Below are 27,388 nucleotides of genomic sequence, written 5' to 3' on the forward strand. Positions count from 1 at the left end.
TATGACACTATTATAACAAGATGAATATTCAAATTACTTACCATTTCTCTCAAACATCATAAAAACCATTTTTATTTATTTTCTTTATCTTTGCCTGCTTCATTGACTATGTGAAGATTGAGGAGTTTTAGCAATTTAGATACTCCTACAGAATTACAGAAGATGGAAAAAATCCCACACTTGATTTGGTCTCTTTATCTCAGTCATAAGGACAACATTGTTCTTCCATGCTACAGCTTTATTCTACTGTGCTGATCTGTAAAAAAAAATTGCAAAATTTCTGCAATCTATTTTTACAGCGGCTCCTGGGACCTGAGGTTGTTGACAGAAGTCAGTGAACCTGCACAGACTCCAGGATTCTTCTCTACAGATCTGTTTTCAGGAGTGGTGCCTAGTTTCCATCTCATTTATATATTACTTGGGTTAAAAATGTTATAATTAGCAATCATGTTATTTTTTTCACATTTATTTTTAAAGGCTAGTCCTTAAATATTTAATCAATAGCGACTTTATATACACTGGAAAGAGCTTTTCATTCACCTAACTAAGAAGCACACAAAATGCCTGGTTATTTCTGAAGCATACTGCATGGCAAGTCCTTTGTTTTAATTAGAAATCCCTGATGCCTGTGAAATAATATCAGCCAAGATATTTCTTTTCACAGGATTGTATATTCTGAGAAGAGCATGACCATCCCCCAAAATGTCATTTTTTCCATTTTATCTGAATGCAAGCTGTATCTCACTTCCCCCATGGTCTGACACCATGTGATCCAATTTTATTTTTCTTGACACCAGCAGTTTTTCATGTTATGTCTCATATTTTCTGATGAGCTAAGGAGAATGCCTCTAATATCCAGTGGGTAGTGTTCAAATCTGATCAGTGGAAGGCTCAGCTTCCAGGACCTGCCCAAAGGACTCTCCCCCAGTTTGCATGAAGAGCCTCCCAAAGAGATGCAGGTCATATGGGTCATACTGCAGTCTCAATCACACTGCTTTGCCCTAGTAGGTGAACTGCCAATCTATCTTTTTCTGTGTTAATTCTAGAGAGCACATGGCATTTGTAACCATGCACCATAGAAACTGTCTGTGCAGTTTACCTTTGTCAACATTGTCCCTTGGTGTAGACAGTTAAGACAGCAGCTTAGGAGGCAGAGGTCTATGGAGCACTTTTGGTTGCTAAGTTTCCTGCTTAGCTTTTGTTCCTGACAGATAAATGAAGATATTTCAAAAAACAGAAAAATCTCACAATGCAAAACAAAAGAAATAATCACCTCTAGTTTAAGGTTCTGAGGTATGAATGTCTGCTTAGATAAAACAGGTGACAAAAGAGTCATAACACATGAGAAGTGGCCAAAAGTGGCATTTGTTCTTTTAGGGACAGATTTAATAGTTTTTCTAGTTATCATTAGTGTTTCAGGAAATAAATCAGTGACACTAATTAAAAAAACACCCCAAACCTATTATATTAACTTCAAATGCTTGCATTAAAAAATGTTATCCAGCACTTGGGGTGGTCCTGTGCAGGGCCATGAGTTGGACTTTGATGATCCATGTGTGTCCCTTCTAACTCAGGATATTCTATAATTCTATGATTCTATGATTCGATAGTCCTATGACCTCTGTCACAAAAAGTGAGGCAAGTAGAGTTTTTAATCTCTGAGCCAAAGGAGGAACAGTAAAATGGAGAAATGCCCCATGGCAGCCATTGTGAAAGCTCCCAGAAACAGCTTTTGGCTGGATAAACAGATTTAATAAGAGCAACTATTAACCCCGGGAAAAGGCCGAATCTGCAAGTAGTAATTTTATGCTTCTTTCTAGTTTCCTATTAGTTTATGAATGCATACAATGACACTGATTTCAATCAAAGAATCTGTAATTTGGTTTCAGAAATCCTCTCATTAGTGGCCAATTTTAGCAAATCTCTGAGTCACTGTAATTTTCAAGATTATCTATATCCTAAATTGCAGAGTGTGTTGGTTTTATTTTTCATTTCCTGTAGGGCTGAAAACCTTAGACATTGTACAGTATAAAAACTCGGTCCTAAAGAACTGGAAATCAGAAAGAAAACACAGAAGGGACAGCACTGATGAAGGTGACTTTGAAGAGAAACTAAAAGTGCCATCAGGAAGCTAATGGCTCACAGAGAGATTTGCAAATATTAAGAAAACTGTCATATACACCTAGAAGCTAGGATACCTCTAGGCAATTTTTTTCCCCAGTAATTTGATTTGAAAGTAGATAAACTTAAGACTTCCGTGCAACTTTGCACGTGGACAAGATTAATTTACGTGCAGCATTATATAAAACTGTGATGGAAAGAAAAACAAATACTGTGATAAAAAGAAAAAAGATAGTGCCAGGGCAAATAATGAATTCAGACTTGACACTTAGCTACTGGGCTTGAATGGCACTTAAACATGGAGCTGGAGTAAGGAAGAAATGGGGGAAGTTCAAAAAGGAAGCCTGGAGTTCAATTATAGCCCAGCTGAGTTTGAATAAATGGGCAAATATTGCAACAAGATGAGATACAATGACACAAAAATGGTCCCTGATGTTAACCAGAGGCTGGGGACAGTACCCATGCAATATATTGGAGGCACTGGAGGAAGAATATTTAATATTGAAAAAAACCCCAAACCAGCAAACACCAAATAACCTATTAACAACAATAACTCTCCTCCTTCCCACAATACAAGACTTCTTAAGGAGCCAAAGAGGCAGAGTTTGAGGAACAGAAACAAACCACTATAATTATGTTTGTACTTGATACACTCCAGCTTAGCATTCCAGTCTTTTCCTCTTCAGGATAACATTTCTTGCACCTGCCATATGTATATTGCGAAAGGAGTGATTCAGCTTGGAAGATACCTCAGGAGGTCTCTAGTCCAAGCTCCTGCTCACAGCAGGGTTGAACTATAAGGTCTGAGCAGATTACTCAGATCTGTATGCAAGGATGGAGACCTCACAGCATTCAGGGCAACCTCTGGGCCTCCTTCCAACAGTGACGAAAACCAAGACATAGAGTGCACACCCAACTAGGGCACACATCTTTAGATGTGTGCTTGTTTCCTCTCATTTATAGGTAACCTCTGTTGAAACTGGCTGACAGATCAAGGATGGTGAGAAATGGCTGCAGAATTGGTTATCAATGCCCCGAGGAGCACTGCCTGCGAAATTCCAGGAGGAAGAATGGACTATAAAGAAATGAGGGCCTAGGATGGAAGTGGAGTGGAAGAATTCTTAGAGTGTACGCAGCACAGCTCAGAGACAGGGAAGGAGGTGAAAGCGCAAGAGGAAACCTGAAGTTACAGAGGTTGATGAGAAGAAATCAGTGGGGGGAGTGGAGGAAATGCAAAGTAGATAAGAAACCCAAATGCTTCTCGCAGGGAAGCAAAGTAGAGGTGCTCAAGCTGCTAGAGACAGAAAGGATAAAAGCACGTCAGAGGGAAAGGGAACATGATTTTCTCATTAGATAAAATGGACCATCATGTTTGGTGAGATTTTAGGTAAAAATAAAATGAAATTAGAAGAGAATCACAGAATATTCTGAGTTGGAAGGGGCCCATATAGGGATTGAACCCACGACCTTGGTGCCACAAAAACACGTCTGTTATTACTGCTGTAGGTGCCATTTAGTTCAGGGCACCGGACAGCTGAGCCGCCAAGACTCATCAGTGCTGCAGAAGGGAGAACAGAAAACTGGTAGTGAGGAAATTGAGTGTGGTGAAGGATGCAGGTGTAAAGGAAGGATGTATCTGCCATGGACCCTGCCAGATTGCTGCTTACTGTGGGAGAAGAGCAAAGTCAGGGTCTGAAGAAGGGGGAAAACCAATTCCCAACAAACATATGTGCGTCAAGAGAAACTGGGACACAGCTGTACTCTAACCATGCACAAGTACCAGGAACTTTCTGCTGCACAGAATCAAAACCAGCACTGATGAGCAGAAGGCACCTGTTCTGTGTATCAGCTTGGAGCAGAGCTCCTTACAGAGGTACCCTTTAACAACCGATGTCACCGAGCGATGCGGCGGCTGCCCGGCGTCGCACACCATGGCGGCCTCGGGGACCGTCCCCGGCGGAGGGGCGTGTCCGGGGCGTGTGGGCGGGGCTGGGCGGGGCACGGGCGGCGGCGCCGGCGGGAGCGGGCGGAGGGGCTGCGGCTGCGGGAGCGCGCCCGCCCCCCGGCCCGGCATCGCCTGTTGCTGCGCCGCTCCTCGCTGGTAACTATCCTCTGGAATTGTGGTTCTGGATGGAGGAGGTGGTGGTGGTGGCTGTCCTTATTATTTTTATTGCTATTATTGCTATTATTATTATTTCTCCCTCGAAAAAAAGGATTAAAATTAAAGTTACTATGAGGCGGACTCCTCCGGCAGCTCTCTCGGGGGAGCGGCCGGCGGGGAGGAGCGGTGGGGACCGGGGAGCGGTGCGGGCATCCCGGGATGGCGCTGCCGGCTGCGGGGAGTGGTGCGGGAATACCGGGATGACGCTGCCGGCTGCGGGGAGCCGTGCGGGGTGGCTAAGGCGGTGGACGCGGTGCGGAGCCGTGCCCGGGGGACGGAGGGAGCGGGGCTCTGCTGTCGGTGTCACACTCTGCCCTCGCACAGCAGTGCCGGTGACTGTGCTGGATGGAGTAGCAGGTGTAAAGCTGGTGCTTCTTCGTGCAAACCAGGTCGAGCTGAGCCAAACCTTTCCAAATTAATGTCTGCAATATAATTACTTTGAGAAATAGGCCCGGCACCGCAAGTCCCATTTGATAGAGTGTGATAGAAATTTTAGCTGGGTGCAAAGTCTTTTGAGAGTGACTTACAAATGCGGGATAGGGCAGAGAGAGAGACAGGAGAGGGCCGGGGTGAGAGACAGGAGGGGCAGTTTTAGCATCTCTGGTAACTGAAAATGTTCTCTTGAGGTTGCATTTAGGGACTGATGAGTAGTCTACATCTGTGTTCTGTGAACACTGACCACCCACCATAGTTTGTCAAAAAAATGCTTGGCTCATTTAATCTTTGTATTTATTTTTTTAAATTCGCTTTTGTCCACATGGTCCCACCAAAGACAACTTCTTTATAGCTGTAATAGTTTTGAAAATTTCTGAAGGGCACTTCCTTTGCCTCACTATGGAAATGAAGAAGCTGGTTTGCATGTTGCAGATGACTCTGCTGTTTGTCTCCTGCCTGCAAGGTTAGCGTTTCCCTACCAGGCTGGCAGCAATCAATTTCCCGCTTTCCTCTGCTTCTCTCCTTCCTTTGCACGTATTCCATTGTGTAAAGTGAGTGGAATAGGCTGAGGAGAAAATTTGGATGTCTTTCCTCAAAAGAAGCTGAGTAAATGAAATTAAAGGCACGGCTGCAACATGCATAATAGGTGCCAGAGAGGGATTATTTAATACACCCAAAGCATTTACATTTTTCTTTATGTAATCATCATTCAAGGATCAATACAGTGCCCCGGTGATTTATTTCATCATTGGCTTTTGTGCTTAGCATTGTGAGGTTGAAAGGAAAACGTCACCACAAACAAATACAACATATTACCTGTGTGCCATGTGGAACCACGAGCTCTCCCCTGCTGGGCTGTGGGCTCTTTTGGGCAGGAGTAGCAATGGTTGTGTCTGCACTATGGAGCTGCCCTCCCCTGTGTGGTCCTTGGGGCTGGTGGGACACCTCACTGCCCACCCTGACACCCCTGGTGCTGGGAGATGGAACAGAGGCATTCATGTTTGCCTTTGCGTTTGGGGTTAGGGTACAGCTAGAGAGAGTCTGGGAGCTCATCCAAACCTGGGAGCCCAGGCACACTCCTGAGTGCCCTGGTCAGATGTAGGTGCATGCACTGAAGATAACAGCCTCAGGAAGGCTGGGAGGATACCCAGAGGATACCAGAATCGTCCTACTGAAACATTTTGCATGTCTTCCTGCCATTGACAGTGAAATATTGGGTTGCAGACTTCCCTTAAAGGTAAATGTAGAATTGGATACAGGAGTGAGACTTAGGCTTCCTTTCCTGAGGAACTTTTGCCTCCTGAATTTACAAGCAGGATGAAATTTTGCTCTTATAGGGATTTCTGGGCTGCTGTGGGATTGGGTTTTTGCTCCTTTCAGATGAGAGGAATAAGGTGGCCTTTGTGTTTGCAAGACCAAAGCCCATCTTTTCTTTGTTTCAGCATAAAAGATAATTACAAGAGCTGCCCTTAAACCACCATCTCACTCAAAACTTTGTGTGTAGTTTTCCCTGGTGGGAAAGGAGCTCTTTTCCACTTTCTCTTTCAGAACCTTCCCACAGTGATGGCAGGGGCCATGACAACAGCTGGATGATGGCACTGCCATCTCATCAGGAGTGTGGTGTGACAAGATACATGGGAGAGTCTCTGGCCTGGACCCCAGTCTCTGTTGTTGATCTCCACTGGAGGTCAGTCTTGGGGACTGGTGGGATGCTGCTGCTGCCATCAGCTGCTTCCAAAGTGCCTCCCCGTATTCCTCTAATAATTGTTAAGATGTAGTAACTGTGAATGAGAAGATCAGCAGTAGTGGCAGTCCAGCAGCAGAGTGTGCCGTCCACTTTATTCCTGAGTTAGACATGAGGGAACTCAGATGAGACTTCTTTTACTACACTACTATGACATGCAGGGCTAACTGGCCATTAATGCTTTCTCTCTCATAGCTCATCACCATCTTCATGATGGACCCGCAGTTCCTGAATTTTCCCGTGTGCAATGCACACTTCAGGTAGCCCTTGATAAAAAATAAGTCTTTAGAAAGTGCTTGCCCTCTGATAATCCATTCAAGTTCAGAGAAAGAAGCAGTGGTCTGACAGGGAACATGGACAGGGTTTTGTTGGGAGCACATGGTTGGAGATCAAGGGGAGAAACTCAGAGCAAAATGTCTTTTTGCTTCTCCACAGGCATATATGTAACGTGTACTACTGCTCAATAATCAGATTTATTTATTTATTTATTATATAAAAATAGATAAATAGATTTATTTATTTTATATATAAATGAATAAATAGATAACCAGCAGGTTTTTCTCAGGAAAATACAATCATTCATCCAAAACTCTGGTCTCCTCCTTGTTATTAGAGAATCCACGTTTCAGTTTTCAGGGATGGATGAAATAAGGACCAGTTGTAACAGTGTAGGTTACCAAACTGGAATGAATTTCACCCAGAAGCTAGGACCATGCTGCTAGTTTTCCTGCTGACCTTTAGCATTGGCAACATAGGGAGCACTTGACTAGGAAGATTCACAAATAGGCAACAGCATTACAAGTTGGATTCAAGGGATGGATTTCTAAATTGACCATGGACTCTGCAAAGAAAATACACTTCTTTTCTCTCAGTATGTTGCTTTTTTTCAGGCTCTCCCTGTGCTGCCTGTAGGCAGAACCCCTGACCCAGCCAAGACCCCTGATGTGGGTCCCACTGCATGCAGGCTGTAAAGTCTGAGTGGAATGGGGAACAGTCCTCATATACAGCCTGTAGCAGCCTGTAGGCTTCTTCTTTTCCTTTCTCCTGTACCTTGTAACCTGGTGACTCTGAGTATTTGCAGTGCATTCATTTCCTTCTCACTTACAAGAAGACCTCTAGTCCATTTATTTCTTATGGGAAGAAAGCGGCCTGCTTAATCAGCACTTTAATAAACCCTAGTTTGTATTTTAATCTGCTTTAGTCATATTTAATCTGTTTCTATTGTGAACATCCTTATATGTTTTCCCCCTGAGGTTTTACTCTGAATCAATATTTAACATATTTCCCTAGTTTAAAATTGATGTGTCTTTGTTGGTTTTCATTATTGAACCTTCAATATTTACTCTTCCTTTCCTGTTGTGACATTTTAGCACTAGTAGTCCTTTATTAGATTGTGACTGTATGCCCTTGACTACCGCAGTTTCAGGAAGCCACTGAAGTTGTTTGCCAGGCTTTTTCTTTAAAGAGAGTCTCAGAAGAAGGTCAACACATCTCATTTTGCTCTTGCAAGCCCTTTCGTGCAGAAAGTGGACCATTTTAACTGAGAACACTAATAGGAATGAGCTAAGTAAGCATGCATTTACATCAGAAAAGTTTCCTTCCTCATAGCATTGAATTTTAATGTGACCCACTGAGTATGAGGTTTGGGTAGATGAACTCCAGAGTTTCCATCCCACCTACTTATACACAGTCTTTTCTTCTCAGCATAATTAAATGGTGTACCACAAGATGGAAAAGCATGGTCGAAACTCTAATGTCAAAATAATTTGGGGAGAATCGTGTGGCAGCACATTTAACATTTACATCACATTTTAATCAGCAGGTCCAAAAGCTTTTGGAAAAGAAGGTCAGCATCGTTCTGGAATTGATTTTCCCAAAGATAAAGCACTGTAAATGCAGTGGTAAAAATATTTGTTTCCGAGACCTGAGTACTTTACAAAATGTGTTTGTTCCTCTAGACAGAAATAGCCATATTTCTTATAATAGTGGAATTTCTTTCCTCATTATAGTTCCTGTCACCATGCTGTTATGTTGCCTAACCTTGAAATGAAAGCAGTTTTGTTAACTTTTTACAAATGCTCGTTGCCATGTTGGGATTGAATTGCCTATCCCTCTCAGGGCAGATAAAAAACTCCAAAAAGCTTAATTTTCTTGTGTGTACTGGTGAAAGGGAGGCAGTGTGCTGGGTAAAAGAGGAACTGAGCAGGAAAAAAATATGAAAAATAATCCAGTTACTGCCTTTTTTTTTGTTGTTTTAGTAGTTTCACATGGTCATCATTTTAGGTAACAAGGAAACAAAACCCAGTGTCTGCTCTTAAGCAGAAGTTTCAAGTTGAACCACTGAAAACATATCTTAAAATAGTATCTCTAGAAGCAACTTCTTTGTTTCATGATTATGTGAACAAACATGAGAACATTCTCTGATTTTTATATCGAAAAGGTCCTGAATGATTGACTTCAGGAAGTTGTCAGTGTAATTTTCCTTTTCCTTATGGGAAGAACTCCAAAGATGAGATTTCAGTGTATATTTCAGAAAAATTCTTTTTTGCATTTACAAAAAAAAAAAATTTATGTCATAAGTCAAAATCTCTTAATAAGCTATACATCTTTTACCCAACTTTTAAATTCAGAAGCATCTGTAGTAAGCATCAGCAAACTCTTCCAGCATTTTCGCCCTGTTGTTTTCTATCCAGTCCTTGTTTGCATGACATTCTGTAAAGGGACAATTTTCCTCTTCTTCCCCTCCCCATACGTGTGCTGTCTTTTTGTACATGTGGGTGTCATGAGTTCACTCATCCATTTCTTCACCTGTGTATCCAGGTTAGAGCGTTCAAAGTAAAACTTGGATTTCAGAATACCTGGTTTAAGACATCCAGGCATTCTAGAATCTCAGTTCAGCCAGGGTTAGAGAAAACAGCAAAGGGACACGGCATAAGTGGAAATAGCTTGGATTGTGTTTCGCAGGCACAGTGAAGCCATGTGCATGTTAGTGACTTGATCAACTTGGCTCTAATGAGCAAAGCTTGTCAGGACTGTGATTAACACAGTAAGTGTGGGCAGGGACATACAATGAGCAGCAACATCAGTTCATTTTTTTCCCTATGAATTAAAATGAAGTAGTTTATGTGTTCAAAAAAAAAAAAAAAACCAAACAAACTAGTTTCCCCTAACAGCTCTTATCTTGGACGCAACTCATCAGGAGGAGTCCTCACTGACTGCTCTTTTGTAAGGCTAGGCAGAATAACTCCTGGCTCCTCTTGCCAAAAAGAACAAGCATTAGAGGAAAGCATCCCGCTCACCCGGCAGCCAAAGCCAAATGCCACGTCCAGGTGTCTGGTGGGGTTGTCCCTCCAAAGAAGCCATCTCTGACTGTGGGAACAGGCTTCCCTGTACCTGGTGGGGGACACCTGAGGTGCCATCAATTGATAATCCTGAGGGGCATCTGCTGCCTAGGAGGTGTTGCAGTAATAACATGGAATCACATGGACAGATGATGCCAGGGGAAAATGGGGCAGAAAAAGAACCACCATGCTGCTCCCTTCCTGATGAGGGGAGGGTGATGGCCACTGAAGGTCTCCCATGCTCGTGAAAGAGTGTGTCTCAGAACCATCATCAACCTTTAAATAGCTTTTCTTTAAAAAGCAACTGTCTTTGAATGTGTGTGTCAGTAGGAAGCCAGGGGTTTGGTTAGCATTGGAGGTGTCAGTATGCACAGGGCATTTGGGACAAATAATATAAAAATTCCTGCAAGAGAAAAATACTATTTTGCACAGCTTGCTCCTTGATAATGGTAAGAGTTCTACATGATGAAGCAGTTATCAGTTTCTTTATTCTTGTATTGCAAGTACAGTTCTCATATTGTCTGTTTGCCTCAGAGTGATTGCTTGGTCATAAAAGAGATACCAAAGGAGAGATACTTTCTAGAAAATGAGGAAGAGATTTATTGTCAATTAGAGAGAGAAAACGTCCTTACCAGAGATCCCTTAGACCTACCTTCAGTCTCCTGTACTGGATACAGGATAGATGACACTTTTTACTTCTGGTTTCTAGAACCAGAAAAAATCAAAATATTTATTAATATTAATCACTTTTTAAAAAACAAATAGCATCCTTCTCCTTCCTTCTTTTCATTTTGGTCATTCATTCAGTAAAAAAGGCAGTGCAGTCTTAAACTTATGATATACCAATGAGACCCAGTAATTCTGTGTGAGTGCTGCACACATAGATGAGACAGTAATTTTTCAAGCAAGTTCAAAGGCAGCCCTTAGATGAAGGCTGTCATTTTACACTGGTTTTCAGATAGCCCCTGCTTGCTGCAAAGTTGTGAGTGCCCAAGTATTTGCCTATGTATGCAGTTCTTATCTAAATCCCAATGCCCAGACGTTGTCAACATCCACTTTCAGAATTACGTGCCCAAGATAGACAAGCAGAAGGTCAGAAGAGGAACAACCAACCAATAGTTAGACCACTATTTCAGACAGTGAGAGGTCTCTTTTGGACAAATGTTTTAGAAATATGTCTTTTACTCTCTTTTTTTTTTTTTCCTTTTTCTATTTTTTTTTCAGCACTACTGTGCCTTCATTGTCTACATACATATTTATACATATTTATACATATTTAAATGGGTTTTTGGAATGGTAACGAGAAATCCTAGTAACTGACCACCATGTATCTGCTGTGTATTTATCCTCTTATCTTTCCTCTCAGAGCCTTTCTGGTGGTGGGATGTGCAGGCTCTCTTGTATTTGCCCAGGTACAGAGAATCTATGCAGTGGCATTGTCCCAGAAATTTTGGACAGAATAATGGAATAGTTTGGGCTGGAATGGACATTTAAACATCATCTCGTTCCAACTCCCCCTGCCATGGGCAGGGACGCCTTCCACTAGACCAGGTTGCTCAAAGCCTCATCCAGCCTGGCCCTGGAAACTTCCAGGGATGGGGCTTCCACAGCTTCTCTGGCTGTGGGCACCTTATGCCAGAGCCACAACCCCCTCACAGTAATTACTATTTTCCTAATATCCACTCTAAACACACTCTCTTTCATCTTAAAGCATGCCCTTGTGAAAATTCCTTCTCCAGCTGTCTTGTAGGCCCCTTTAAATGCTGGGAGACTGCTAGAAAGTCTCCCTGGCGCCTTCTCTTCTCCAGGCTGAACAACGCCAGTTCTTTCAGCCTGTCTTCATAGGAGAGGTGCTCCAGCCCTCTGATCTTCTATGTGGCCATCCTCAGGATTTGTTCCTGCAGGTTCATGTCCTAATGTAGGGGTCCCAGCTCCAGAGCTGAAGCAGCACAGGTAGGGGTCTCATAACAGTGGAGTAGAGGGGGAGTATCATCTCCCTTGATGCTTCTTTTGATGCAAACCACAACCACACAGCCTTTGCTTAAATGCTGACTTATTTTGCAAGGGCAGGTAGGAAGAACCTGCTGAAAATATGTCCTTTGGTAAAAGGTGGGGTTTGAGAATGCAGGTACCTGTGTGCTGGGAAGGGAGGCCATGAAGTTCTGATGCAAGGCTGCAGAGCAGCTGGTGTATGGGATCTTAGTAAATGCACAATAATATCTTTCTCATTCATGAGTCTACATCTCTTGCACTCACTGGAGGAAGATTCCCTTGGGCATAGAGTAGCTGTGGCATCATGGTTCTCGTGCCTGCCGTCCTCACAGTGCTGTGTCCAGAAATTAACTTGGCGAAGTTGTACCTGGGCTTTAAGCAGATAAAGCTCACGGTGCTGGAATCCCGCTGGGATATGGAACTACACTTACTTTTACAATTAAAGACAACACCTCTTCAGCAATGGAGGAAACAGAGGTTGGAACATACAGCTGAGACTACTGTGGAAAGGTAAACAAAAACTAAATCTAGTCTTTGCAGAGGCACCTGCAAACTCTCTTGTTTAAATGTGATTTGCGAGCCGGAGTGTGTTGACAATGTGTTACAGTGTCAGTGTGCTGCTCAGGAGAGTAGTGGGTCTTACTTCTCTGGGGAAGGAGTCAGGAAGGGATAGGTGTATGGGGGATTGTTGCAAACCATCAGAGCCAGACCCCAGTTTTTCTTCCTCTTCCAGTTGCAGTTGCAGGAGCAGCCCACACGCACAAGAAGAGGGGAACCAGGCAAATTGGTGGGATTTTCTTCAGTGTGGGATCTTTGCCTGGCTCTGCTATAGTTTGGTGTTCCTGTCCAGTGTTTCTGACAGCTAAAAGGGACATTTCATTACACAGCTACGCAGTTCATGTGATATGTAATGCTGTGAAGAGCTGAAGAACATTTCTATTTAAACCTAAGCCTTAGATACTTTCCAGAGTAATGCTTAGAAAACGATTTAGAGTTCCTGTCCTGTCAGAAACTCATTGCTGCTCATGTGAAGCTCATAACTCATCAAGTGGTCAAAGACACAGAAATGCCTGAAGGAGCATTAAACAAGAAAAAGCAAGTTTAACCAGCAGGCAGACTGCTCCTGCCACTCTTGGCACTGAACCCTCTTTCTTTTGAGCTATTTGATGATTTGCGCTAATCTTTTATCTCAGTTCACCCCTCCTGTGTGCCTGACCTTTAGCCCTGGCTAGCAAAGTGGATTGAAATGAAAGCTAAGGATGCTCCTTCCTTTTCCCCTATGCTTTGCAACTCTCTGAATGGTAGTGGTAGAACAAACCTTTCTTCTGTCTGTTATGTCTGGTTTCTCTTACCTGCCTCTGTCATCTGGCAGAGTGCAAGACCTTTGAGAAATCTATCTTTCTTCTCCTCTGTCTTTCTTCAGTTCCTGGAACCACAGTGCCTGTAGTCCCCAGGATCTTTTGTAGAAATCAGCTATAGGAAAAGAGAAGACAGAAAGATGTGAAGGAAAAGCTGAGCATCCAGGAGCAGTCTGGAAAAAATTTCTCAGCTGCATTACACATTCTTCTATTCTTGATATGCCAGGGAGAATGGCCAGCACTTCACAGTGGCTGAGGTATTTTCACCCTCAAGCAGCAATGTGATTTTCTGTACCTGGTCCCAAGTTTTGGGGTGGACTCCTCAGTCAGCCTGTGTGTATTGCCCGTGGCAGCGCTTGCCAGGCACTTCAGCGGGAGCAGAATGGGACAGGGGCAATCCCAGCCCCAGGCTCCCTGCATGCCCATGTCTTCTCCTTGGCACAGCTCCAGCTGCCTGGCCAGGGGCAGGGATGGTGGCAATGCCTCAGTTGTCTATACAGGCCAGTTGTCCACTTACAGGTCACGACCTACAGGTCACACTGGCCAGTGCTGTCATCTGCAGAGATTTCCTTCCTCTTCAGTGTGTCCAGGGGTGTAAATCTCTGCTGTTTGGGTACAGCTGAGCTCAGAGTTTATGGAGTTTGACATTCATTGCATGAGGCACATAAAAAATATCCAGGAAGGGGCTAAACAGATCTTCCTGAATTCATTTCCGAAGCCATACTGCTCACTTGCGCAGCTGTGCAATGAGGGATGGAAACTGGGCAGCAGAGACAAGTGGGGCTAGTGACACTGTCTCTTTTGGGGTTCTGGTTTAGGGGATGGGTTGTGTGCACCTGTTCCCTACTGGTCAGTGAGTTCCTGGGTAAATGGACCTCACTGATGGCTTGGGGGTGACCTGCAGAGATGCTGTGGTCTGTGCATTTATTTAGTGGGACACAGGGATGAATAGGTCCAAACACTTGCTCCTTGTGCCTTGCTTCTTGTGCTGTTCATAGAGGGGATTTTTGGGCAGCTGTCTCGAGCAGTTTGGGGTTTTTTCCATGCTTTGTGACAGCAAAGAGGGCAAAATAACCAGTGTGTGTGTCACTTGGATAGCACAGGTCTTTTCTCCTGGAAGGCTTTGGTTTCTGAATTCCTGACACCACCCACACATACACACACATACACAAAATCAACACAGTTTGGAGTTTTTGTTTGCTACTGAATTGTTTAACATTTCAGTTTCCCCTGTGCCTCTTGAACGCTTTGTCAAAAGAGCAATTAATGTTTGTTTCAAGTTTGTCTTTTAGATAACACTCCAGCTGAAGTTTTGTTCTCTTTTTCAAGAACAGTCCTTTAGGGGCTCTTTTGAGTCTTGTGACATTTGAAAACACACCTGATGTCTTTGCCTCATTAGCTTTCAGTGTGTACTGGCCACAGCAGCACAGAAAATGGAGCAGCTAAGTGAGGATGCAGAATCAAGTAACTCCTCTGCTTGTCTGTGGATGTGCTCAGCTTGTTCCCTTGCAGTGCAGGCAGGTCTTGGATGATACCCACAGGGAACAACACAAGCAGCATCTCTGGAATCAGGCTCACGTCACCTGACATGTGTCTGACACTTCACCGTGGTACTTGCTTTCAGGTGGTGGATCTCCCATCTCTCTGTGCTGTCTCAAAAATCTTTCACTACTAGCAGTGAGCGAAATTAGTCTGGTCGTCTTTTGTCTAACGTGACTTCTGTAGGATTTCTAACTTGACAACTGTCTCAATATCAAGGGTCTTCCTGACTGTATTCTTAGTCAGGTGCTAAATATGTTGTTTGCTAAAACTTATTCAGGCTGCCTCAAATTTTTGGTCAGGTGTATCTTGGCCACTGTTAATGTCAAAGCCTGGCTACTGCTCTAGAGAGAGACCTTGAGAATAGGAGCATGCCTTTGAGTGCATACCCTTCAGTTGTCTTGCAGGGATTTTGTATTCACATCTCTTCTAGCCTCATCCCAGTGGATCTTCCAAGAAATATCAATGCCAGCCAATAGGAGAGGAAGGTGTTTGACCAGGAAGATGAATTAAAAAAAAAAACAACAAAAAACAAACCAAAATATCAAGGAAAAGATTCTTTTTGCTTACTTGAGATAAGCAACACTGATGCTGAAAATATGAAAGAATCATAACTGGGTTTTTTGTGGTGCCAGTTATAATCAGTGCTTGTCATTGCTAGAGGGGGCAATGTTTCTTCCTTCCAAAGCTTTTTCCTCTCGTATTTTTAATTTATATGTGTCATGGAAGAGATTAATCCTAAATACAAGCTCTGACTCAGAAGTCTAGTTAATCACTGTGTAAAAACATAAGGAGGACTAGATTTGTTCACATTCCTTTACAAAAATAGAGATGTAACAGATAAGAGTTTGTTGGATTCAGGAACTTTTTGAAAAGCCTGACCTCAGATCACAGAATAATAGAATAATAGAATCACAGATTGGAAAAGACCCTTAAGATAACATTGAATTCAATGGTAAACCAAACACTGTCAAGTCCACCACTAAACCATGATCCTGAGTGCCACATCTTTTAAATACCTCCAGGGATGTTGACTCAACCACTTCCCTAGGCAGCCTGTTCCTGCCTAGGGAAGAAATTTTTCCTAATAACCAATACTAACCTTCCCTGGCACATTCTGAGAGCACTTATTTTTGTCCTGTCACTTGTTAATTGGGAGAAGAGATTGACCCCAGCCTAGCTACAACCTCCTTTCGTGCAGCTGTAGAGAGATCCCTCCTGTATTTGATTTCCCTATGATGCCTCCACCAATGAAAACCCTCTCTTTTGCAAAAAATGCAATCCTTTTTTGTCTTCCTGCAGCTTCAGTAGATGCAGGACATGTTCCTTCTGAGCAAAAGGCTGACACCCAACACAGGGCATGGTCAACCTAGTGCTGACTTTCACCCTTCATCTGCAGGAGGATGACAGGTCCCCCTGATGAAGCTCCAGAAGCAAGACTGGCTCTGCAAACACAACCAGGGCAAGGCTGGAAACAAAGCCCCTTCAGTCTGGCAGTGCAAGGGGAAATACTTTTTTTTTTTTTTTTTTTGGATGTGCTGTAGAAACCCAGCAAGTTCCTTCTGTGTTATGCAAAATTTCCCGTCCTGACAGGGAACTAATAACTGCTTGTAAGTGTTTCTGAGCAGCAGTTTCAGTGCAAAACTTGGGCCCCAGGCTTGCACGTGAGGCTGCAAACAAGAAGTATAGATTCTCATCTGAACACAGTTACAAATTTTATGAGGAATTCTTGCTGCAGAGCTTGAGAGCAAGCAAGCAGAAACTGCCGGGGAAGGAGTGAGGAAATGTCAAGAGGTGAAGTGGGAGGAAAATGAAAATGTGCAAAGGAAAAATGAAATAATAAAGGGAAACATGCCAAAGAACGAGGAAGATATACAAGAATATAGCTTTTTAAAACACTGAGAAGAAAAAGATGAAAACTAAGGAAAACTCAGAGCAGACAGCCTAGGATGTAAAATTTCTAACATTTAAAAACCTATACAGTCAGAACATAATGAGCGCATGTTCAAGGAGACATATGTGAGTGAACCCATGTGCATATGACATTGTGTTCAGTCCTACAGGTGTTTGTGTGCAAATTTTCATCTGGATCCAAAGGAAATTGAATTATTCTTTTCTTGGCAAATAGCTGCCTGCTGTTCAGGAGAGCAGTGTAATTTATAGTCCTGGGGTTTTTTTCCCCTGCCATGGTTTGCAGCAGAAGACAGGTACTTGAAATTCTGGCAGTGGGTTGGCAATGTCTGAGTTTGCAGCAGAACAGCTTTATCTTGGCTGTGACAGCCACCCTGTGCAGGGCAGGGGCCCTGGGAAAGCCCATTCTGCTACTGTGTCAAAGCCGACTGTGGTTCACTCAACAAAAACTGAGTGAGATTGAGACTGAAAGTACATGAGAAGGTTGGTTGACCATGAGTCAGCTTCTGCCAAATCAGATTCTCAAAACTCATTACTTTGTTTCCTCACAGTTTTGCAAAAATAACTGATATAACAAGTGTAATTAAAAATAATTTTACTTTTTTTCCATCTGTTTCACATGCTTTTTACTCCTGTAAGCCTCTGGCCAGCTGACCCACCAAAGTCCTATTTTCATGGGTTTCCTCCCATCACAAAATCGAATTACTTCCTGAAAGAAACCAGGAAAACTGGGAAACACATTGGACTGAGTTGGGGTCTAACCATGACCCTGGTTTTCTTTTGTAGGACTACCAGAACAGGATAGACAGTATTGCTGCAAGAGCCTCCATGAGTGACACTTCTAGGCCCGTATCCATCTGGGAATGGTTTTATCAGCTGGAAGAGTCACTGCCAATCTCTGCTGGAAATGTGGGACTTGCTTGTTTTCCTGGGAGAGCCTTGGAGATGTGCCCTTCTCCCACTGCACCCAGACCTGAGAGCTGACAGTGGCCAGGCTTCTCCAACCTCTTCTTGTCACTCTCTCACCAAGTAAAACCTAAGATTAGCTCATGCACTTTTATTAATATTTCACTAGTGTTCCCCTTTGCAGCAAATGGATGGTTTTGATCAATAATTCATGGTTGGGCGTAGCCCATTAAATTTGAAGTGGGGTATATGCTTTCCTGTTATTTATTTATCATTGCTTTTATTTTACAGGGTGTTTTTTTCCCAGCTATTTCATTTTTCACTTGCTTAAATGCCTCTCCTTCAAAGTTCAGACTGCTTGCAGGAAATTAATCTTGTGCCTTATGACTTTTAAGTAAGACTAAGCTCTCTTCGAGGGCCTGAGACTGAGCCATAAGGAAAACTTTCAGACCCACTCAGTCACTTCAGTGCAGGAGATCTCTTTGAAACAAATGACTTGGGAAATTTGGTAACAAATCTAACTGCTCAAAGCTCACCCCTGGCCTCAGAGCTGTCTGCTTTTTGTTTCACAGGGATACCTGTCTACTTCTGCTGAGGGAACAACCTGCTCAAAGACCAGCAATCCGTCCTTGCTCTGTCCACTCCTTTGCCAGTGAGGGCTGTTCTGTTGGAACCATCCTGCACACAGGTTTTGGGGAGTGTAAGTCTTCTTGGGCTGGTTGCAGGTTGTATCCCCTGGTTAGAAGTGGCCTTCTACTTTGCTTTGTGAAAACAGTCTACTCATAGCTTGTTTGATTTTTGTGGCTCATCTTGATTCACAAATAAGACAGATTGTAGTGAAATTGAAATAAAGATTTCCTTAGAAGACTAAGACAGGTTACAGAGTTTAGGGCTTGGAAACTGAAAGCTGCACAAGTATGTGAAATCATAAACCAATCTCCCAGCCTAGCTTTAACAGGCCATTATTCTCTTGGTCATTCCTGTGCCCAGATTGAGGGGAAAGGGTGACGTTTGGAGAGCTGCTGATCTGAGAATTACCCTATCAAAATCATGCTTTTTCACTATGGCAGAATTTCTTTCTACATTCCTCTTTCTCCAACCTTGCCAGTATGCAAGCCTGGGTGACCCTCCCTGATCAAGCATAAATGTCTTGTTGCTGATGGGCACTCGAGGCTGCCGTATTTGCTGTGTGGCACAGGCTTCCCTTCATTCACACCTGTGTGTATGGCGTGGGCCATCACCTTCCACCCTACCTGCCTCTCCTCTCCATGCAGCAGCCATGCAAGGTGCCACTGGGAAAGACCACACAAGGGGTTGGTGAGTCCTGCCATGGAGTGTGGTGGCTGAGTGGGGGTCGGAGACCAGGTTTCACAGGGAGGGAGGGCACGGTGGCAGACTCCAGCTGGAGGCAAAGCTCTGGCAGGGGTAGATCTGCCCCACTCCTTCCTGCACAAACAGATTTAGACAAAGAATGAGATGCTCTTGTTGCAACAAGAGATATTTCATGATATAATGATTCCACCCCCAACAGACCCCAGTATTCATGTTGTGACACCTTCAGTGGGATCAATGCTTTGCATTCTTAAGGCTTTTTCTATAATGCAGGAAGAATACAGTGTAAAAGGTCTGAGTTTCACATGCATTCTGCAAAGCCCCAGTCTGTAGTATTCTCTCTCCTGCAGAGGTCACAGGTGGCATTTCAGGGTACACTGCTAACCTCGACCTAGCAGCGGGTCAAATTACCAACTTGCACCTGAGCACATGCCATCAGAGTAATGACTCCTGCTTCACAAAGACTCATTTACCTTTCAACAGCATTGAAATTCTCAGGGTCCGTATTCAGAGGCAGTTCAGTGCCTAAATCACTAGTGGTTACAGGAAGTGTCACTGACTTTCACAGGAACAAAGATAGTCACACGTAATAAAGGTTCAATTGAGACAGCATCAAACTGTAGTGGGATTTAGATCAGGTATAATACTTATACACCTCTGTACTTATATATGAGCAAGATATTATTTGTTAAAAGGAGATAATTTTGTAATTTATTTTGATTTGCCCTAGTTTTTCACAGACTAAAATGTTCCCCTCGAAGGGTTCATTTAAAATTGTGCTGTCATTAAGTCAAAGATACTTTTCAAGTGCCAAAGGCTCTTGTCATTCAGCTAGGAAGATCTGTGCTGCAGTCCCCACTCTGCTCCCTACTGCACTCTTCCCATCCCAGAGTGTGGTCTATAACCTGTGACCATATCAGCTGTGGCAAGGAAGACATTGCATTATGAGAGTGTGATTTTGCAAAGTAATGGCTTTTGGAGGAAGTAATTTCCTGAAGCAGAAGTGGCCTGCAGGAAGGCAAAGTTCTTGGGAGATTGCAGTGGGCAGTTAAAAATGTGAGAGCGCAGAGGTGGGTGTGCCAGGAAAGGCCACCACAGGAATACCCTTCCTTAGTGCCCAGAAGGAAACTACTGACCTACAGCAGACCCCAGCTCCCTCCTCGGCTGGGGATCCCTGCAGAGCCCCTCCTGGATGCAAGAACACAGTACTGTCAAGTCAGATAAAGCTGCTGGACCTCTTCTTGGGCAGATGCCCCAGATCCTTCAAACGTAACTCCCATTCATTGGTGGAAGTGGGATTACTGGTTCCTGCATGCTTTTTGAGTTGTCACTTATCTTGCTAAGAAACATCCAGGCCTCGTGGCAGGAGAACTGAGGCAGTTTCTGCTCTTCCCAAGGCTCCCCAGGGGTGCAGGGGAGGAAGGTGAGAGCCCGTTGGCTGGTGAGGAGGTTGAAGTGAAAGTGCTCTGTCACTCAGAGCTGTGGGACTGATCGGGGCAGGGGCAAGGAGGAGAAAAGTCGTGGAAGGGTTTGAAGCCTGTGGTGGCACAGTCTGGCTGATCTGCAGTGAAGTGTGACTGCATTACACATGCAGCAGGATGGGAGTGTCAGCACTGCTAAAAGTGCTTGGAAATAAAGGTCCTTCAGACACAGGGACAATAAGGGGCAAGACTTTTGAAGTGTTGTAGTGGTGACAACGGGGGAAAAGATTGGTTTTGACCTTTTCAGCTGTGTCTCAGGGGCATGGTCTGTTAAGAGGTTTAGTCCTCCCTCTGCAAGTGATTGAACACAGTGCATGCTAATTTATGGTACTTAATTTATAGACAATTATCTTTGACATTTCCTGATGTCTTTTCCTGTAATTGGAGGACCACCTCTCCTTTAACTTTTTTACCTTTCATGCACATAAATCTCAAAGCAGCTCCATGGATATTTTGGCCCTAAGACTGAAGCTGTAGGTCAAGTGTATTGTTTTTCTGAGATGGGACAGTAGTGGACATTTAACTCAGTCCCACAGTACAGCCTGTCCTAACACCAGATGGCCTGTTGCTAGCCATAAGCATACTTTGTGGCAAAATGCAAGCTATTTATATTACAGAGTTACAATGGAACACCCTTCTAGGGAACCAGTACTGTAGTAATAGCCTGCAGTATCCTGCCCTGTTTAAGAAATTACTTTGGAGACATCATACTCATCCTGCATTGTCAGCAATAACACAAAGATCCACCACACAGGTACAAGTTGACCAGGTACAGGTAGGAGATAACTATTGCACCGTCCCACTTAAAGGTGTTTCGGTGCTGCCCAATAAAATTGTTATTTGTGTGATGCTTCAAGGATGCACAGTGCAGGGTTTAAATTGTGTGTCATGGCAGGGCTTCAGCTGGGGTAGTATCTAAAGACTACCTAAGTTAAATAATATTTGGTGAGACAGCATTGTTAGCTATACAGTGACAATCCAGCAGGTCTCGAAATGAGGGAGAAGAAGGGATTCATGATCCACATGGCAAATATATTTTTTGTTTATGTCTTCCTCATAAATCCATCATACTTTAAATCTCATCCTCGCTGTCCTTGTATTTCCAAGCTTGTTTGAACACTTCTTTAACACAGCTGGTGCCTATGGGATGTGCTGGTATTGAATCAGTGCTGAGGACACAGTGTTGAGCTCAGTCTAAGTCACGTGAATATAAATTAGCATGCAGCATGTTGGAAACTCTGAGTAGCTCCCCTTATACCTTCTGCATAAACTGTAACAACTCAAGAGAGGGTGCTAAGAGTGTTAAGCAAACATATCTGGTAAAGGAAACACCCACCTCAGTTTTCCTGTGTAAGTAACACGTTAGATTTAGAACACACATCCCTTTGCTGCCGTGTTCCTTATCTCAGAAAAGACATTGCAGCATTTAATGGGATGTCATGGAGACCAACAAAAGTAATTAAGGATTTGGAAAAGGTCTGTAAGAAAAAAGCTGGGACAAACCGTCAGGCTGGTGTAAACTATCCTAGGAAACAAAAGAGGAGCTGTGGCACAGCCTATCAAATAATCAAATACCATAGAGGAAGTATTTTTTAAATAGAAGTGAGTAATCAGAAATGCCTGAAATGTGTTTCAACATACTTCTGAAAAGAGCACATGTATGTTGATTCAAGGATGGATCTTAATTATGGAGATTTGTTCATGAGAGGGCTTTCTTGAATTATTTTACAATAGCGCATAGCTCGTGGTCCAGCTGGTTTGGTGAATGACAGCTTTTTCATTAAAGACATACAGTTTGGTAATTTTTTTCACCTGCCAATTTTCAGAGGTAAAAGTCTGAACAGAAGTTGTTGAAAAAGCTGAAGGATGATTCTTCAGCCTATGGAAAGTGGCAAGAATCTTGCTGTTAAGGCAGGACCTTTCTTAAAGTCCCCGTGGGACTGATTAATAACTTTAATCTTTTGATGTTGTGTTTTCAGATCTAAGGCTTCAGCAGTGCTGCATTGTCAGGGCTTGAAAGATTTGCATCCATCAAACACTTTTACATGTGACCCTCAGTGCATTGGGAAATGTGTCCTTGAAGTCTGTGTCAGCTGTGAAGTGGTGTGAGGAGTGCTGTGTCCTTTCTCAGGCTTCCCTGTTCAATAAAGTCTTGGACAAACTGTAGGGAGACACCAGGATGGTACTGGGATGGAGAACAACAGATCAGAGAACAGGGAGAGAGGGCTCCGCTTGTTCAGCCTGGAGAGCAGACGACTGAGAGGGATCTTGGCATCTACGCCAACCTAATCAGAGCTTATAGAGAAGATAGAGACAGCCTTTAGTCAGTGGTGAACATTGATAATGAAAAGGTCACAAGTTGCATCAAAGGAAATTCCAACCACTTGCATGGAAGAAGTTTTTACAGGGAGGGCAGTAAAACATTGGCAGAGGTTGTATGGCGATGCTGGGGAGTTTCCATGCCTGGTGACTCTGCCCCAGCCTGGCTTGGCAGCCAGCCCTGGCTGGTGGATGAGGTGTCACTGCAGACCTCACTGTTCTATGCCTCAACTGTGGCTTCCCTTACCCGGGAAGAGCAGAAGTGTTCTGAGCATTTCTGTGTTCTGTGAGCAAGAGTGGTAGGGAGAGGAAGCTGTGCAAAGCAGTGGCCCTTATTGAAAAGAGCTGAGGTGAGGAGGTAGAGACCAGAGAGTGCTTCATTTCCTTATAAAGATAAAAATCTGTTTTTGTGAGGTGTTTTGTCACCACTCACTTCCCTCTCTGGGCTCAGTCGTGGGCTCGCACTCTTGGGCTTGCCACATTGTACTGCAGAAAAGGAAGAGGTTCCTTGCCTGCAGTGACAACAGCTTTGCAGTTCCTCCACCCTGTAAGACGTTTGGTTTAAGAAGTTCTGCCCTTTCTGGTGTATTTGCAGCTGCTGAGCTGTTTCTCTGACGGTTTGGACCCACTGATTGAGCCCGGGAGGTAAGATCACAGCATGTGGTGGTTTTTTGCAAGCTGCTCTCACTGAGGACCCCGACAGTTTAACTGCACAGGAAATTGTGGGTGCCATGAAAAAACAGAGCAGGTTCTGTATCAGTGTGAAGCATTTTCCAGTAGTCTTGTGCACAGCATCTCTACTGACCTTCAGGAAACTGTTTGACGGATTTAATTTGGCAGAGTGGTTTTTGGCTGAGTAGAATGGTAGTCTTGGAGTTGGCATTGGCTTGGAAGGGCATGATAAAGTAAGGAGCCATTCTTTAGATTGCAGACTGGATCCATGTAAGACGGTAATTTTAATTTCAGTGATGAAAAACACTGATTCATAAGTATAATGTAATTTGGCTAATAGTGCTTACGATGTAATCTGCTGGCTGTTAGGACACTTATATCAGATTTTTAGAAACGTAATTTTACTTTCCAGTGGATAAATTAAACTGATTCATGATAGAGCCTGATTGCAGTAGGGACTTCTGCTTTAAAAATAGTGATATGTGGTGGTCCTAACATTATATTTGCCTTTTAAGATCTTGACTGATGAATCTGGTCAGGCTTGTCCCTTGTATTCTTTGGGATTTCAGCTCAGGCTCTAGATGCATTGTGAGTTGCAAATATCTACAGATATATTAGGTGGTAGTATTGTGAACAGGAGCCTCCAGGCTTAACTGTCTTCTCTGTAAGAGCAGTAGTCATGCTGGTTTTGTCATATAGCGATTTCCTTGGCACAGAGATGTGGTTTGAACACTGACTCAATTGAACTTTAGGTCTTTGTAATCACAACCAAAGACACAGACCAGGCTGGCTGACTGATCTCGTACTACTACAGGTGTCAGGTGAAGATGATTTCTAGCAAATGCAGCTGGCTGCTCAGCAGTTGGGGTTTGGTCATCTTAAAAAAACCAGATCACACCCTGAAACCCCTCCTGTAAAGAAACTCCAGCATGTTTCACCTTCCTCCCCTCTTGTCTGCCCACAGGAGCAGTCAGGCCTCCTGAGCTGGGGAAGCTTTCATGAGTACACAGGAGATGTGGAAACCCCCTCTGTGTTGGGAAACTCCACTGAGAAGTGATGCTAGAGCCAGGAGGGACTGGGAAGTACCTGGTAATGTGGGCGGGGGTTTCTGCTTCCATCCTGACCATAAGGTCCAGATTTACTTAGCTCAGAAGCTAAAGAGAGCATTCACTCTATAGGCCAAAAAAGGGATGTATTATATTACTGGGTTTGAATCTGCTTCCTCAACTGAACCAGAGTGACTGCTTGGACTGAATATTATTATGGTTATAAAATGTTTGTACTTAAATTTAGCGGTGTTGCTCTTCTTCTCTTGCTCACAGAGCCTGCCGCCCACTCCATTGCCTTGCATTTTGCTATCAATTTTTTGACCCTGTTTTTTTCTGATTTCAGTCATGAGCAGCTTAAAACACAGCTGTGTTGCTTGGAGCAGAGTTGTCTTGATAGTGAACCTACTGTAAGAGTCATCACCATATGTTTTTTATAAAAAAAGAGAAGAGATTGAGTAAAGGGGAAGGAAGGAGATGGGGGAGACCAGGGGAATACAGTGCATTCAGAAATGTAGCTCATTTTCATATTCAGCCCCTTCATGCAAAACAGCAGACTCCAGTGAAATGCTAAAACAAAATGTAAAAATTATCAAAGTGAAAAATATTTAAGAAAGAAATCTGAAACAGTATTTCGGTACTGCAGGATGGAGTACAGTAGGTTCTGTTGGACAGTCTGTGTCGTTATTCAAGGGGAAATCTGTAGGACAGGAAATAAATTCCTTTAGGAAAGGCTGTCTTCTCCTTTTCTTGCATTAGTTACCAGCCTTCCACAACACATTTGGGTCAGTACTTTGTCACCTGACTTCTTGCTGTCAGGCTGAAGTACAGAGGAAGAGGAAGATTCCGTCTGTCTGTCTGTCCAGGGTTTTATGCCCATCTGTCACCCCAGTTGTGATGGGGCAGAGCTGGGATAGATTCTCATACCTATATCCAAAGCAGACCCCGCAGATGCTCTTCTCTTCCCCCACCTTTGTTAGGGAAGATGGAACCGGGTGGGGCAGGGCTTTCCATGCCAATGGGACACCTGTTGAATGGCTGAAGCTGTTTGTCAGCTTGAGAATCAAAATATTCCTTTATCTAAGCAACAATGTTTTCACTTTAAAGCCTGTGTTGATAAAGAAATGAAGAAGCTAAGTGACCCTACAAGCAATGTAGTGTACTGGTTCTTTTTTTTTTTTTCTTAAGAAAAATTCTACAGATTCTGATTGAAAAATAATATGCACCTGTATGCTGTCTCCCTAGTAGGATGTATCTGACAGATACAAGACACGTAAGGAGAGTATGTATAGGTTCAGAGCTCTGCTTTTTCAATGTCTTAATTTCCTTGAAGGATTAGCCCTTCCTGCTACTGAGTGGTATATTGGAAAGATATCACCATCTCTTTCCAGACCCTGTGGATTTTCCCTTCCTAAGCCCTGTTGACCAGTGTTTGATTTAGGACTCAGGCATCACATTGACAAATAAGGTCCCTTATAAAATGGAACATTAACAAATAACTCATGGGCATTGCTGTGTTCTTTCTGAACAATGATAAATGTCTTTTCTCTGTATTTTCTTTTTCAAATTGTGTAAGAAAAAAAAGATAAAGTACAACATCTTAATAATTCCAGCGCCTACATGCTAAGATTTGCTGTTGCAGGCACCAGTCTTTTAAAAAAAACTTTGAGGCAAAGATTGTCATTTATTGTGGACTAAATCATGAATCTTTGTAATGTACAAGGGAGAAAGTATTTGCCATATCTTCAGAAAGACTCCTCTCGGTGTCTTGAATGTTGATTTAAACAGCAGAATCCCACCCAAACTGAAGGTACTGTGATCCAAATTACCCATGGCTAACAGAGCCAAGTATGTTTCTGTCTACTTTAGGGTTTAAAATTTAGCTCAGCATCTTTGAGGAAATTAAAAAAAATACTCTTGTTCATCTGTAGTTATTTTGGTGGGGAAAGTGTCATAGCCCAACATGTGCAACATGAAAAACTAACTTTTTTAAATTAACCACCTCATGTGTTTGAAAATGTTGCAGTTTGTGCTTCTTAAATGATTTTCAAAGTCCTTGTGTAAGAAATGCGTCTAATTGGCATGTGATTCCAAACATGTTTGTGTTTGCTGATATTGTCAGCCATGGTGACCAGCTCTCTGAGTAACTCACCAGCACAGCAGAGAGATACGGACACTAGTTTTTATCTTACATCATGAGCAGAAAAAACGGTGTCATAAAATGAAATATCCACTTAGTCTGCCTGGGAGCTGTGACACCAAACAAGAATAAAGGACATCGATGGGATTGTTTGTTTGTCTAAGAAGGCTGGATACCCCACAGCTATCACTGCAAATGATCACTGGCACCTCACTTTAATTTAGCATTGAAGCTACTGTCCTATTTTGCTGTGGGTGCAGTATGGATCACCCTGCTGGTGCAGGGATATAAGCACATTATTTTGATCAGAACTGTAAGAGAAATAACAGTTAATAATAAATACATAGGAGAAAAACTATGATAGTAGCAAATATGCTGAGACTGAAGTTTAATTGAGAGAGAAACTATTCTGGATTATGCAAAAGAACACGTTTGGCTGATTGTCAACAAGATGGCTTTGCCTGCTACATTTTAATTGAAAGTTTTTGCTAATGAGCACAGGATGAAACTTCCAAATTGAGGAACTTCTAGGCCACACTCCTGTAGTTTTGTAGCATTGATTCTTCTTTCAACATGAGATCTACCAGATAGTTTATCTTTTTCTCACCCTTTACTGACAATGAAAATGGCAAAAACTTGTCTCCAGAAAGAAAGTATCAAAACCTAACTCAAAAATCTTCTACTCTTGTCTCCTCCTCAGCCCTTCCACACTGTAGGAAATCAGCTGAGACAAATAATTTGAATAGAAATATATATGGATACCTGGACTTACATGTGGGATCTTACAAGAGAAAGGTAGAGGAAAATATTTCTGGGGAGGAATATCCTGTCAGGGATATTCTGATGAGTGACCAGGAATAGGCAGTTGTTCACAGGTGCAATAAATACAG

At 43.1% G+C, this 27,388-nt stretch overlaps 1 protein-coding gene across 5 annotated transcripts in view; it reads left to right on the forward strand.

The window, feature by feature from the left end:
- Positions 1-4,150: 4,150 nt before the first annotated feature.
- The window catches only part of LCP1 (lymphocyte cytosolic protein 1), a 49,087-nt gene continuing 25,849 nt past the window's right edge, over positions 4,151-27,388 (forward strand). Inside the window, exons 1-3 of one of the 5 annotated variants that reach the window (XM_066176181.1) lie at positions 4,174-4,222; positions 17,389-17,631; positions 18,081-18,208. The gene's annotated coding sequence lies outside the window, so the exon portion shown is untranslated. Of the gene's footprint in view, positions 4,223-17,388; positions 17,632-17,938; positions 18,209-23,112; positions 23,286-27,388 lie in introns of those variants that run through there. The other 4 variants (XM_066176184.1, XM_066176185.1, XM_066176182.1 and 1 more) reach the window with 4 other exon arrangements.

Source organism: Chamaea fasciata, unplaced genomic scaffold, assembly GCF_029207755.1.
Source record: "Chamaea fasciata isolate MVZ Bird 193981 ecotype frontalis unplaced genomic scaffold, bChaFas1.0.hap1 SCAF_2, whole genome shotgun sequence".
In the NCBI taxonomy this organism is placed as follows: Eukaryota; Metazoa; Chordata; class Aves; order Passeriformes; family Sylviidae; genus Chamaea; species Chamaea fasciata.